The sequence below is a fragment of the Octopus bimaculoides genome, chromosome 2 (genome assembly GCF_046866305.1).
Source record: "Octopus bimaculoides isolate indiv1 chromosome 2, ASM4686630v1, whole genome shotgun sequence".
In the NCBI taxonomy this organism is placed as follows: Eukaryota; Metazoa; Mollusca; class Cephalopoda; order Octopoda; family Octopodidae; genus Octopus; species Octopus bimaculoides.
In genome coordinates, this window is record NC_142929.1 from 156,850,473 (window position 1) to 156,863,717 (window position 13,245).

At 38.0% G+C, this 13,245-nt stretch overlaps 1 long non-coding RNA gene across 1 annotated transcript in view; it reads left to right on the top strand.

The window, feature by feature from the left end:
* Positions 1 to 9,432: 9,432 nt before the first annotated feature.
* LOC128247042 (uncharacterized) overlaps positions 9,433 to 13,245 on the top strand; it is a 32,759-nt gene continuing 28,946 nt past the window's right edge. Inside the window, exon 1 of the long non-coding RNA XR_008263471.2 lies at positions 9,433 to 9,815. This is a non-coding gene — a long non-coding RNA (uncharacterized LOC128247042). The remainder of the gene's footprint in view (positions 9,816 to 13,245) is intronic.

Genomic DNA, 13,245 nt, shown 5'->3' on the forward strand with positions numbered 1-13,245 from the left:
AGCGTTGGTGGTGCCGTGAAATATTGTAGTGTAGTGTAGTTGTTGTGTAGTTTCATAACACTGAGCTTTAGTGTGCGTTGTGAAACACTGCAGAGTGGTGTTGCATTGTATACTGTAAAATGCTGCCGTGTCCGTTGTATTGGCAGAATTGTTGAAGCGCCGGAAAAATTGTTCAGCAGCATTTTTTCCGTCTCTTTACTTTTTGTGCTCATATTCTGCATTGGTCGACTTTGCCTTTCAGCCTTTCGGAATCGATAAAATAAGTACCAGTTAAGCACTAGGGGTCGTTGTAATCAATTTATCCCTCACCAAAATAGTTAATTTGTTAAGTTTCCATTGGCCTCCTTCTTCTTCTTTAGAATAATGGACTTGATAGTTGGGATTACTAGTTGTTATTTCATAGAGATTTTCAGGACTTCCTATTTCCACTTGAAGTGAAGGCGCGTGACTTAGTGGTTAGGGTATTCGGCTCACGATCGCAAGGTCGTGGTTTCAATTCTCGGCGACGCGTTGTGTCCTTGAGCAAAACATTTTATTTCAGCTGGCAAAAATAAGTAGCACCTGTGTTTCAAAGGGCCAGCCTTGTCACAATTTATGTCACGCTGAATCTCCCTCAGAATTACGTTATGGTTACACGTGTCTGTGGAGTGCTCAAATACATGTTAATTTCACGAGCAGGTTGTTCCGTAGATCGAATCAACTGGAAACCTCGTTGTCGTTAGCGACAGAATGTCACCATTTCTACTAGATGTTTGCAGTAATCTCTACTGTTTTATTATTGTTGCATCCTTCCTGAAATGTCTCTGCTTGGAGCTGAACCTCTGACGAGATATCGATAGTACTCTCAACTTGCTTTTTCTTTCTACTAGCTACTGGAGTCTCATTTGGCCGGTTGATATTTAGCTCCTCAAATTTCCTGTTTTTTTTTTATTTTGGTGGTAGGATGGGGAAATGTTCTCTAGTTCAAAAGTTTTTAATTTTTCGACTGTTTATGATATTGGAGAGACATTTACGTTACTGTCGAGTTCAGTAAAGCAGTACAGAATGTTTCTCCGACTTCCTCATACTCTTCTCTAAACTATATTTTTATCTTTTTCCTTTTGTAAAGTTTTCAGTTGTTGTAGATAGAAGACCGTTATGAGGCATGCTTCTGTTTGAGATTTCTCTTGTACTTAGCGGAGAGATTATTTCATAACAGAGTTTTCGATTCTGGTCTGCTCTGGTTTCCCACCAAAGAATGGTCATTCATTTGGATATATTGGCATTGTTATGTCTCAGTGTCAGAGTCCCTTTTGAATGACTTTTTTTTATGGCTGGACATAAGTTGCCCAGTTCGCTTCACGTGGTGAGAGGCGTAAATTTCTATCATATCTTTATTATTATTATTATTATTATTATTATTATCATTATGATCCAGTAGTCTTACTTTTATCACGTGCTTTCACTACACTACCGAGCGCAGCTATGTGTGCCTTGGGTATGTGCTGTGGTTTGTTGTGATACTCTTATTTTCACTGTATTGAAAGTGTTTTACTTAGGATGTGTGCGGTTCCTAATGGTGCTATTTTCTGTATGTTATATATACTTCTAAGTCCTGATGTTTTTGTTATGTATTTGTCTGAATGTTTATTTTATCATACCTAACGCGCCTACTATAATAGGAATTGTTTCTATTCTTAGGCTCCACATTCAAGATACCTCTATTTCTATATCTTTGTATTTTGAAAGTTTCTCCGTTTCTTTTAGAGAAACTTTGTCTTCTGTTGGTATTGATACGTCGATTAGAAAGCACTTGTTTCCTTGGCGATCTCTGACAACTATAACCGGTCTATTAGTCTTGATTTCTCTATCTGTGTGTATTGGCATATCCCAGAGTATGGTTGCTTTCTCATTTCCTGTGACCTTTTCTGGGGTGTGCCGATACCATCTTTTTTCTGTTGTTATTCCATAGTGTTGGTATAGCTTGCAGGATATATAGGTCCCAATTTTGTCGTGTCTGCGAATGTATACCTTCTTAGCCAGAACTGGACTGCCAGAAACAATATGATTTATTGTCTCTTCTCCATCACCACATATTCTGCAGTTACTTGTATTTCTTTTCATTGTGTGTTTTCGGTGGTTTCTGGTGGGAAGGCTTTGGTCTTATGCTGCAATTAAAAATCTTTTAGTCCCTTGTTGGGATTTTGATTTGACTATTTCTTTTCTGTTTAGCTTAACCCAATATTTGCCATGTATTTGGCTTTTCTTGCCATCGTTTTATCATGATACGTTGCCGTTCTACCTTTAGTTTGGATTTCAGTTGTTTCATAGCTTTTGTTGTTTCTTCTTTTTCTTCATAGTTGTTAGATATTATGACTTCTTCTTTGTATTTGTCAGCTTCCTTGAAGACAGAAAACAGGTTTCTTTCTGTTTTGTTCGTGTTTTATGGCTACTTGTATCAGTTTTCCTTGCTTCTGAAGTAGGTACTTCTGTAATCCTACGGTGGTTATTTTGTAGTAGTTTTCTAGATGTATAAGGCTTTCGATACGTTGTATATATAACCTTTCTATGTCAGATTTTGGATGGTGCATCTGAAATCTTGTCATTATTTTTCTTGTTTTCCTGTCTATTTTGCTTAGTTCATTTAGAGTCCAGTTAAGAATACTGTGGCTGTAACTTATAACTGAGACTACGAGAGCGTTGATACCTATTAGCTTGATTTTCGCATTGAGTTCTGTTTTCAATATTAATCTAACTCGTCTATAGTATTTCTTTCTTATCTTCTCTTTCATTTGTGTGCATTGTATCGTATCTAGTTCATTGATTATTATTATTATTATTATTCCTTTTTATCTCAGGTTTTGTTGGAACTCCTCGAGTCTTGCATGCGCAATGAGCTTGCTGCCTGCAGCCTACGGTACCATGCTATCTGTTCATTTTAACAATCTAATACTTTCCTGGTTATTCTGGCCGTGCCAAGGAGGCAAAACCTTTGTAACAGTGGGCACTCTCTTCCGATTTCCTTTATATTCCTCTTGATTCCTTCTGATACTGTCCCCAGTCGGGCTATTTCGTACTTAAGAGGGTTGTATTTATCTATTTTTTCGCCTTCCTTCTTGATTATTCGTGGGCCAAAGGAGCACAATTATATGGTACATGTGGTGCATCTTGTCGACTATCACTAGGTCCGGTCAGTTATGCTCCAGCACCTGATCTATTTGGATTGGGAATTTCCAGAGGATTTTGCAAGTCTCCGACTCCACCACTCTCTGCGGTTTGTGCTCATACCTCGTCTTGCCTTTCTCTAGCCCCGACTTTTCACAGTTTCCAGTGTAACACTTTCGCTACCTTATCGTGTCTCCACGACTTGTAGTGGTTTTAGACAAGTCTGGGGCATTCGTTCGTGATACAGGCAATGGTTTTATCCACTCTGTTACAGATGCGGCACAGCGGAGACACTTGTTCATTTCTAAGGTTGACTCTCCAATTTCTTGGCCAAAGCCTGGTTTTGCGTTGCCAGTATAGTGCTCTCAATCTCTTTTTCCAGTGTTCCTTTCTTCATTGAACGCCTCCTATGTTTTTTTGCAAAGTTTATTATTATTATTGAGTGAGAGAGCAGTGCATGCCATCAAAGTGACACTGGGGTAAAATATACGAAGCCCGTTATACCCATCATGACTACCCGTCTGATAAGGGTACACCAGGCACATGCATCACAACCATATGTGCGCGACATGGTGATCTCATATCAAGATAAACAGCGCATGACCTCGCAGATGGGGCCCAGTTAGAATTTTCTTCAGGTCGAGTAGCCCATCCTGCTCAAAAGGTCCCTGAATAAGGTTTGTTTAAGGATGTTGAGCAAAACACCCATGTTTCCAAAGGTGAATTATTCAAATCCTAAAGAATTCCTCTCAACACATGGCTATGATGCTCCCCCACTATTTCTGTTCGTAATCAGAGATGCACATATCGTCAGCCACCAAGAGACATGTTCAACTGTTTAAGGTCAAACAATTGACAAGCAAATCTGTGGTAATAAGCAGAATATTTGCTGTAGCCCATCTTTTATATCAAGACAAAACAATGTACATGATAACACTTCCAATTAATTAAGATCAGAAGCCATGAAAACCACTGCCTGGTACTGCAACAGGACATTATTATTATTATTATTATTATTATTATTATTATTATTATTATTATTATTATTATTATTATTATTAAGCAGTCCTATTTTTATCACGTGCTTTCACTGCACTACCGAGCGCAGCTCTGTGTGCCTTGGGTATGTGCTGTATTTTTTTATAGTGCTTTTATTTTCACTGTATTGAAAATATTTTACGTAGGGTGTGTGCAGTGCCTAGTAGTGCTTTAGTATTATTATTATTATTATTATTATTATTATTATTATTATTATTATTATTATTATCATCATCATCATCATCATCATCATCATCAACATTATTATTGTCAGCCTTATTTTCTGAATGCAATGATGATTGTGTGTTTTGCTGTTGCCGTGTTTTGTTGTAAGGAATGCTGTTGTAACAAATAAAATCATCATTGCCAAGTCTAAAATTGTTTAATAGGTAACTCATTGTTACTTTTGCTTTTAACAAAACTTTCAGACTTAATACTTCAATATTTTATAAAATTCTCTACGGAAGGGGGAGGTAGCGTAAACAAGTAATATTTTTTTAATCTAGCTTTGTTTTGCGTTCTATATTATGATGGGTTGTGATGGCTCCTTGTACATTATAGCAGAGTACAATGCTGAACAAGAAACAAAATTATAAACAATAATGTTTTTTTAACTTGCTGAGTTTGCGGGGTTGGGAATGGCTGAGCCCATGACTATTGCAAGCTTTCTAAGATTAGTGAGAGTGATACCGTGAGACAGATCTGATTAGTTTCAACTCTTAAACTTTCATCAGACATAGAACACTCATCTTCCGACCACGGAAAAATTCGTACCTTTCGCTACTTACAGTGCATATTCAGCTAAGCTGGTCAGCCCAATTTTCATGACAGTGTATGCATTGACTATGTAATTAATAACATTATCACTTGAAAATTCACTGCATAGCACTTTTTATTAATTTGGAATCTAAGGTACATGATTTTTAATGAAAATACAGTTTTAACTTTGCTGTAAAGGGTAAATAAAGTGATTACATCAAAGGCTTGAAGCTTCATAGGACATAAAATCAATCCCATTTTTTTCTGTCTGCGAAGAGATAAAATTCTTGATCTTGCATATACACGTGTAAACAAAAATATCCGCTCTTGGAAGACATATGCACGTAACTACACACCACCACAAAACACACTGTCGCACATACGTGAACAATCATAAACAGTCTTCTCTCCTCATTTCTCTCTCTCGTCCTCTCCCCCTGCCTCTCTCTCTTTCTTTATCTATCTATCTATCTATCTATCTATCTATCTATCTATCTATCTATCTATCTATCTTTCTATTTATCTGTCTTTCTCTCAACCATACACATATATTCAGATATATACCTATATATTCTTTGTATATTAGACACAAATAAACATACTTTTCTCTCTCTCTCTCTCTCTCTCTCTCTCTCTCTCTCTCTCTCTCTCTCTCTCTCTCTCTCTCTCTCTCTCTTTCGTAATTTTTTTTTTTGTACTTCTTCCTCCTCTCGCACTCTATATTTCTTTCTCTATCTCTCTCTTTCTCTCGTACAAACACTCTCAAAAGCCCGCTCGCACACGCACGTGTACACACACATACACACACAAACTTATAGACTGGTTCTTCCCATTGTCCCAAAAACTGGCTGACCGACCCCAAGAATCACAAACGTTGATTAGGCCACGTAGTAAGCTATCATGAGATCACTGACGTCAGATGTACGTCACATCATATCACTGTTATTACAGCTATTAGTAATATAAACTTTTTAAAGATTTTCTGAGAAATGTCATTAATTTCCGTTGTTGCGAAAAATAAAAGAAACTCGAGGCTTCATGCACAGGTACTTTTATTACCATTTTCCTACTGTTGTCGACGTAGACGCCCGCAATTTAACTCAGATTATGGATTTTTCTCGTATTTGTTTTAAGTTTTCATTGTGACTTTTGGTTTGTGAAATTGTGTTTTTGTGACAAACTACAGAATTCAATCCAATTCGATATTCACTATCAATAAAATAACTACCAGTAATGTGTGGGTGCCACTTTAATTAAATATATCTCTTTCCTTTCCAAAAATCAAACTCCGGGAGGAGGAGGAGGGGGAGGAGGGGGAGGAGGGGGAGGAGGAGGATGGGGGGGAGGAGGAGGAGGAGGAGGAGGAGGAGGAGGAGGAGGTGGAGGAGGAGGAGGAGGAGGAGGAGGAGGTGGAGGAGGAGGAGGAGGAGGAGGAGGAGGAGGAGGAGGAGGAGGTGGAGGTGGAGGTGGAGGAGGAGGAGGAGGAGGAGGAGGAGGAGGAGGAGGAGGAGGAGACTTATGTTGCTGTTGTCTATTAGTTCAACCCTGATTGAACAGACCTCTGATGAAAGGTTTTCAGATGAAAGGTCATCCATTCCGCCTTATGTTCAGCAATAGTGTATCTAGGACTACATTATTCAATGGGATTTCTTCCTTTTTGTGGTGGTGAGTGTGGTTTCAATGGGATTTGACCGCTTTTTTGTTTTTGTTTTTGTTTGTTTATAACGTTCCATGAAAACGTAGAGGATCTTCCATTGTCTAACAGCTTTTAGTTATGTCCCTAAACAGTGAGAATACAGGAAAACAAAGAGGCAGAGTTATACATGTCTTGAAGGGATAGAGAGAGAAATAAAGGGATAAATGAAATAATTTTGAAATCACTCAATCCATGTTACGTTAACTGCTAAGACTAGGGCAGTTCGTCGAAGGTTTAATTGAAGACGTATGGAAATTATCCCGTTTTTAGACTTTTCTCTTGCTATTAGCCGTTTAGAGTTTCTGTCTAACGGATGTGAATATTTCATTCAAAATCAGTGAAAAAGATAGTAATTATAAATTTACATTTCGATGGACACTATAGTCATTCTGATTATTTCGTACATTTGTTGCTGTTTTTAGGGGTCTTTTTGTTACTGTTTAGTCCCATGTCATCTCTTGTCTGGCTGATTTAGGATGAAATCATCCCATCTCTGACCATTCTGTTTTTGCGTATTACGCACGTCGTTGTCCAATCTATACATGTTTATCAAAGACGGTTTGATGTGCTTTAAAGGAGATATGGCAACCTTTTCTGACAGATGAAGCAACGACTTTGAGACCCCAGCAGCACATATAATTTTTGCTTTAGCTAATAATCTTACTATATGTTTGAACATTAAAAGGGAGTGGTCAAATGGTCATCATTAATTCTGATGTTGGATTTTACAGCTAAGAGTGAGATTGACGGGCAGTTAATGACCAGCAATAAAATATGCAACTATCTTCAAAGTTGGCAGCCGACTTTCAACTTGATTTTGGTATCGTTTGACTACTCCCTAAGATAAGCTTACATTATTTTAGTTACCTTTGAAATTGAGCTGTTTGGTTAGTCGCCAACTTTTACTATTTCTTACAAGTAAAGTTCAGAAGCAAATATCTAAGTTTCAATAATAGCATATTTTACTCTAAATGCTGCCAGAATCGAGCTGTTTGATTGGTCACTAAATATCCAGTGGAAGCACAATGGCCCAGTCGTTAGGGCAGCAGACTCGCAGTCATAGGATCGCGGTTTCGATTCCCAGACCGGGCGCTGTGAGTGTTTATTGAGCGAAAACACCTAAAGCTTCACGAGGTTCCGGCAGGGGATCATGGTGAACCCTGCTGTACTCTTTCAGCACAACTTTCTCTCACTCTTACTTCCTGTTTCTGTTGTGCCTGTAATTCGAAGCGACAGCCTTGTCACACTCTGTGTCACGCTGAATATCCCCGAGAACTACGTTAAGGGTACACGTGTCTGTGGAGTGCTCAGCCACTTGCACGTTAATTTCACGAGCAGGCTGTTCCGTTGATCAGATCAACTGGAGCCCTCGTCGTCGTAAGCGACGGAGTGCCAACAATAGTATATCCAACTCATTAATTTTCTGGTTGCATACTCTTTGTGATAGATATTCTCTTCCACCGCCAATGGCTTTATAGTAATTTTGATACAATATTTGGCAGAATATTACCTGATGAAATGGCTGGCTATTACCGGATGATATTACCTGATGAATACGAATTTACGTAATGTTATCTAAAAAAATATGTAACAGACTTGTATTTGAATTAAAACATGAAATTGAAACATGCGTAGTTATGTTTTAAACTATCCATTCGTTTTTGTTTACTAAATATTACACTGCGTAATATGAATTGATTATATCTTTGATACATAAATGGATTTTCAGGATATCCGAGACCATGAACAGCTGTTTGATTGTGAATACATGGAATTTCTCTGAATAATCTGTTTGGCGAAAGAGACGTAGAGATGCCTCTAAGTTAATTTACCAGAGAAGCTGGGTTCATCTGAGGAGCCTACGAAACTTTAAGTTGCCTGGAGCCGAGTCAAACTGTCTTTAAATACTGTTATATATTACGTCATATGTAAACAAACATAAGTTAGCTTTTGAAGCGCTGAAATGTATTGTAGTACAAGTAGAAAAATATGTATATGTTTTTCTTTTTTGTTTTTTCAACGCATAAGTACTGATAGAACAGCATATATATGATAAAATCCTTACAGAACAGAAAGATCTGTCAGCAGCTGGTGACAGATTTTTCTGCTCTTTACTAATTTATATATATATATATATATATATATATATATATATATACACACACATATATATATATATATATATATATATATATATATATATATATATATATATATATATATATATATATATATATATATATATATATATATATACACACGGTTTCCTTTAATCAAAATTCAATCACGAGTCTTTGGTTAACTCGAAGCTTCGGTAGAAGACATTTGGCCAATATACAAGACCTAGAATCAAAGCCAAAATCGAGTAGTTGCGAAGCGAACTTGTTAATTACACAGTCATTCCCGAAGCTATGTAACTTCAGGATTCAATTATTTTTGCTTGTTTGTTATATTTATTCAACAATATCTATATCACACATTTTCTTTAGTTCCGCTATTGCATTTGCTTTTGTAGTTTTTTATCTTTTTATCGAACACAGTATCAATATTTTTGCTAACAGATTCCTAGTTCGAATTTGCTGGAAAAAAAAATCTTTAACTACATATGTTTTCAACAAAAATAAAACAAACCTTAATGTTGCACCCACGACAGTATTTAAGATTTATTAAACATCTGCAAAACATCAATTCAAGTGCCATCTGTTTCAGACGTTTTACTTCGTATGTTGTTTACTTTTTAAATTCGTGTGTGTGTGTGTGTCAAGGTTGCAGAAAACCTTACGGTAAATAATCTATATTTTCTAATATTTATTTTTTTTTTCAAATAGACTTTGATGTCACAACAGACCTGTTAGAAATATTGCTCTCAATATCAAGAGTGTTGATTGTTTTTTTTTATTTCCTTTTTATTGTGCTATCATTCTAACCAGACACTTGGGTACTCTCATTTTCCATATGCTTTCCTCAGAATTTAACCTGAGTACATTTAAATTGAACGAATATTCATAAACATGAAAGACTGTACATTGACGAAGTGAATTACCAACTTCCAGCTATAGCCAATAGAGAACAGCAGTAACGTAGCTAACAAGGAGCAAGGGAAGGGACTGCTGCCGCCGAGCACTTTTTTCAAAATTGGCACTTTTTCAGCAACTGAGAAAGGAGTTAAAATTGTTTGGTAAGTGTCACGGCGCCTATTTTTTTTTTTTTTATGTGCTCGCTCTCCCTAACTTTAGAACGTGGCTACTCCTCTGTAGACAAGACCACGTCTACAGTGTTAAATATATTATCTTAAGGAGAATTTCTTTAATGTTTAATGACAACTGATGGTGAAGAATAGCCAGAGCTTCCAGACAAACTGTGATAACAGTCTTGTATTCAGCTCAGGATCGTAAGGTCATGAGTTCGATTCCCGGCGGCGCGTTATATCGTTGAGCAAGACACTTTATTTTACGTGACTCCAGTCCACTCAGCTGGTAACAGTGAGTTGTACTTGTAACTGAAAGAGTCAACCTAGTCACATTTTGTGCCACGCTGAATCTCCTTGAGAACTAAGTTAAGAGTATGCGTGCCTATAGAGTGCTCAGCTTCTTGCACGTTAATTTCACAATCAGGCTGTTCCGTTAATCAGATCAATTGGAACCCTTGTCGTCGCAAGTGCCAGTAACTAACTAGGGCCATCATACATAAAGTCGAGAGGAAAAGAAATCTAATGAACAATACTTATGCGGCGAAGAGAAGAAAAGATTAGCTTATTGACTAATATAATGTAACCTGCCCTTGACATGTGCAGCTGACAATTCATGATCTGTTTCTATTTTATTAGAAATCCTCGGCAAGACATAACTTTCTCTATACCTACCATGCTAGATTAGTAATAAGAGAATCAGTATGTTTCTGCACTATATTTTCACTATTAGGCATAGACATAGCTATCACTCGCACACGCTTTCGCTAACTATTTTAGGCGCTCAGATAGTCGTGAACAGACATAGACGCTCTCGGCTTTTCCATGTATGCACCAGCAGATCATCGAGGACGGAAAAGCTGGAGGGAGAGAAGGCTGCACCACCAGTCGCCTTGTACTTAATTTCAGTTGAGTAAACTGGAGCAACGTGAACACAACACGCTGCCTGGTTCAGGAATGGAACCTAAAACCTTATGATCGCGAGGCTAAAGCGCCAATAATTATCATACTAACTGACAGAAATTACCCAAAGATTCAGACCGCGCGGAAAAAAGACAGTGAAGTTAGTGTCATCGTACTAAACATAATGAATTGAGTTTGTGGAATAGATCAGTATATAAGCTTTGTTTGTGTTCAAGTTACTGCAAATGTTCCCAAGGACAACTATGTCTATGTAAAGGAAAGATTCGTAGTTTTGACATTCATTAATGGCTAAAAGAGACTGGCTAACTCTTACACAGACAATTCTCGACAACATTAACAATGACAACAGTAGCAACAACATTATCATCATCGTCACCATCGTCATCATTATCCTCATCATCATCGTCGTCGTCGTCATCGTAATCATCATCATCATCATCATCATCATCATCATCATCGTGTCCCACATCAGTAGACGCTTTGTGAGGGGAACTTAACGATTAATTACAAGATACTTAAGATTTAATTATAGTAACACGGAAACACAGGCAAGGTTTTTCTACTAACAAAAACTTTCACAAAGCTTAAATACATTTAGTTATTTACGAGGTTGGAATGTTCAAACGATTGTAGTTATGCCCATGCTGGAGCATATTTGATGATGATGATGACGACGACGACGACGACAATGATGATGATGATGATGATGATAGGGGTGAGAGTGGAGGAAGACGTTCCAGCTGAGACTATCCTGTTCATATTTTAGACAGTGAATTTAAGACTAAATCGTCTCTTTCGTTGCTATTTTTGTTGTTGTTGTTTAGCCCCAGGTTAATCTTGATTCAAGAGGCATATTAACATATGCTTTCCAGCCGTAACCATTTCACTGTTTTTTTGTTTTGTTTTTTTGTTTGTTTTTTTGTTGTTTTTTTTTGCTTTTTACTGAAATTATATCTAAATTACATAATGAATTCTCCTTTTATCTTATGACCGTTGAGTGAGATTTGGCTGTTGTTTCCAGATAACTACTGAGAGACAGAAAATTATTAACCCCATTGTTGATATTGTAGTAGTTTTGTTTTTAGTGTTTTTTACTTTTTGTTAGTTTTTACTGTTATTGTTTTTTTTTCCTGATGGGCGTATGTGGTCCATGTCTCGCTACCATACAACAGGGTGCTGAGGACACAGGCATTGTACACAGCCATCTTTGTTTTCACTGTCAACTTTGGGTTTGTCCACATTCTTGATGTGAGGCGCGCGAGCGTAGTGGCTGCCTTCCCAATTCTCTTGTCAATCTCGGCATCGAGAGAGAGGTTGTCAATGATGGTGGACCCAAGGTAGGTGAATTGATGAACAACTTCAAGTTCGTAGTCATCGATGGTGACGGCTGGTTGTGCTGAACAAGAACAAGGGCGAAAGAAGCAACTGAAACAACTATATAGGCATCTCCCTCCTCAACATCGTTGGCAAAGTCTACGTCCGGGTCCTTCTGACCCGTCTGCAGAAGTTGGTTGAGCAGGTCTACCCAGAATCACAGTGCGGCTTCCGAGCTGAAAGGTCCACTGTAGACATGATCTTCTCCCTTCGTCAACTCCAGGAAAAGTGCAGGGAGCTGCAGATTCCCCTATATGTTGCATTCATCGACCTCACCAAGGCCTTTGACCTCGTCAGTAGAGACGGCCTCTTCAAGGCTCTCCATTAGATTGGCTGACCTCCAAGACGGCACAGCTTAATTGAGTCCTTTCACTCAAACATGAAGGGAACTGCGCAGTCCATCGGCAACCTCTCTGAGCCCATCGACATACCCAGCGGAGTCAAGCAAGGCTGTATGCTCGCCCCAACGCTATTTGGGATCTTCTCTCTCCTTCTGAGACGCGCTTTCGGCAGAGCACAAGAAGGAATCTATATGCGGAACAGATCAAATGGGAGGCTCTTCAATCTCGCCTGCCTAAAAGCGAGGACAAAGGTCTGTGAAGTTGTCATCAGATGCACTCTATTTGCTGACGACGCTGCAGTTACGACCCACTCCCAACAGGAGTTGCAGTTGCTAATGGACCGCTTCTCCCTGGCCTGCAAGGACTTTGAGCTGACCATCAGCCTGAAGAAGACAAACGTCCTGGCGCAAGGCACACCAGCACAACCAGCCGTCACCATCGATGACTACGAACTTGATATACATACTATATATATATATATATATATATATATATATATATATATATATATATATATATATATATACCGGAGTAAGCACATAAAATGTGCAACAAGGTGGAAAAAAGAGTACTCAAATACCAAAAGTAGAGTAATATGCTTTATTTAAAAGCAGCAGAAATATAACAAAAGACTGTTACTCGGAGTTTCACGTTCCCGTTCATCGGACAGTTTTGTTAGAAATGGGAAAGGAATGACAATGCAATCAAAAGTAATATAAAATTTGAAACACATGGATCTGTTTGATTGGTCGTTTCAAATAACGGTCATGGTCATATATATA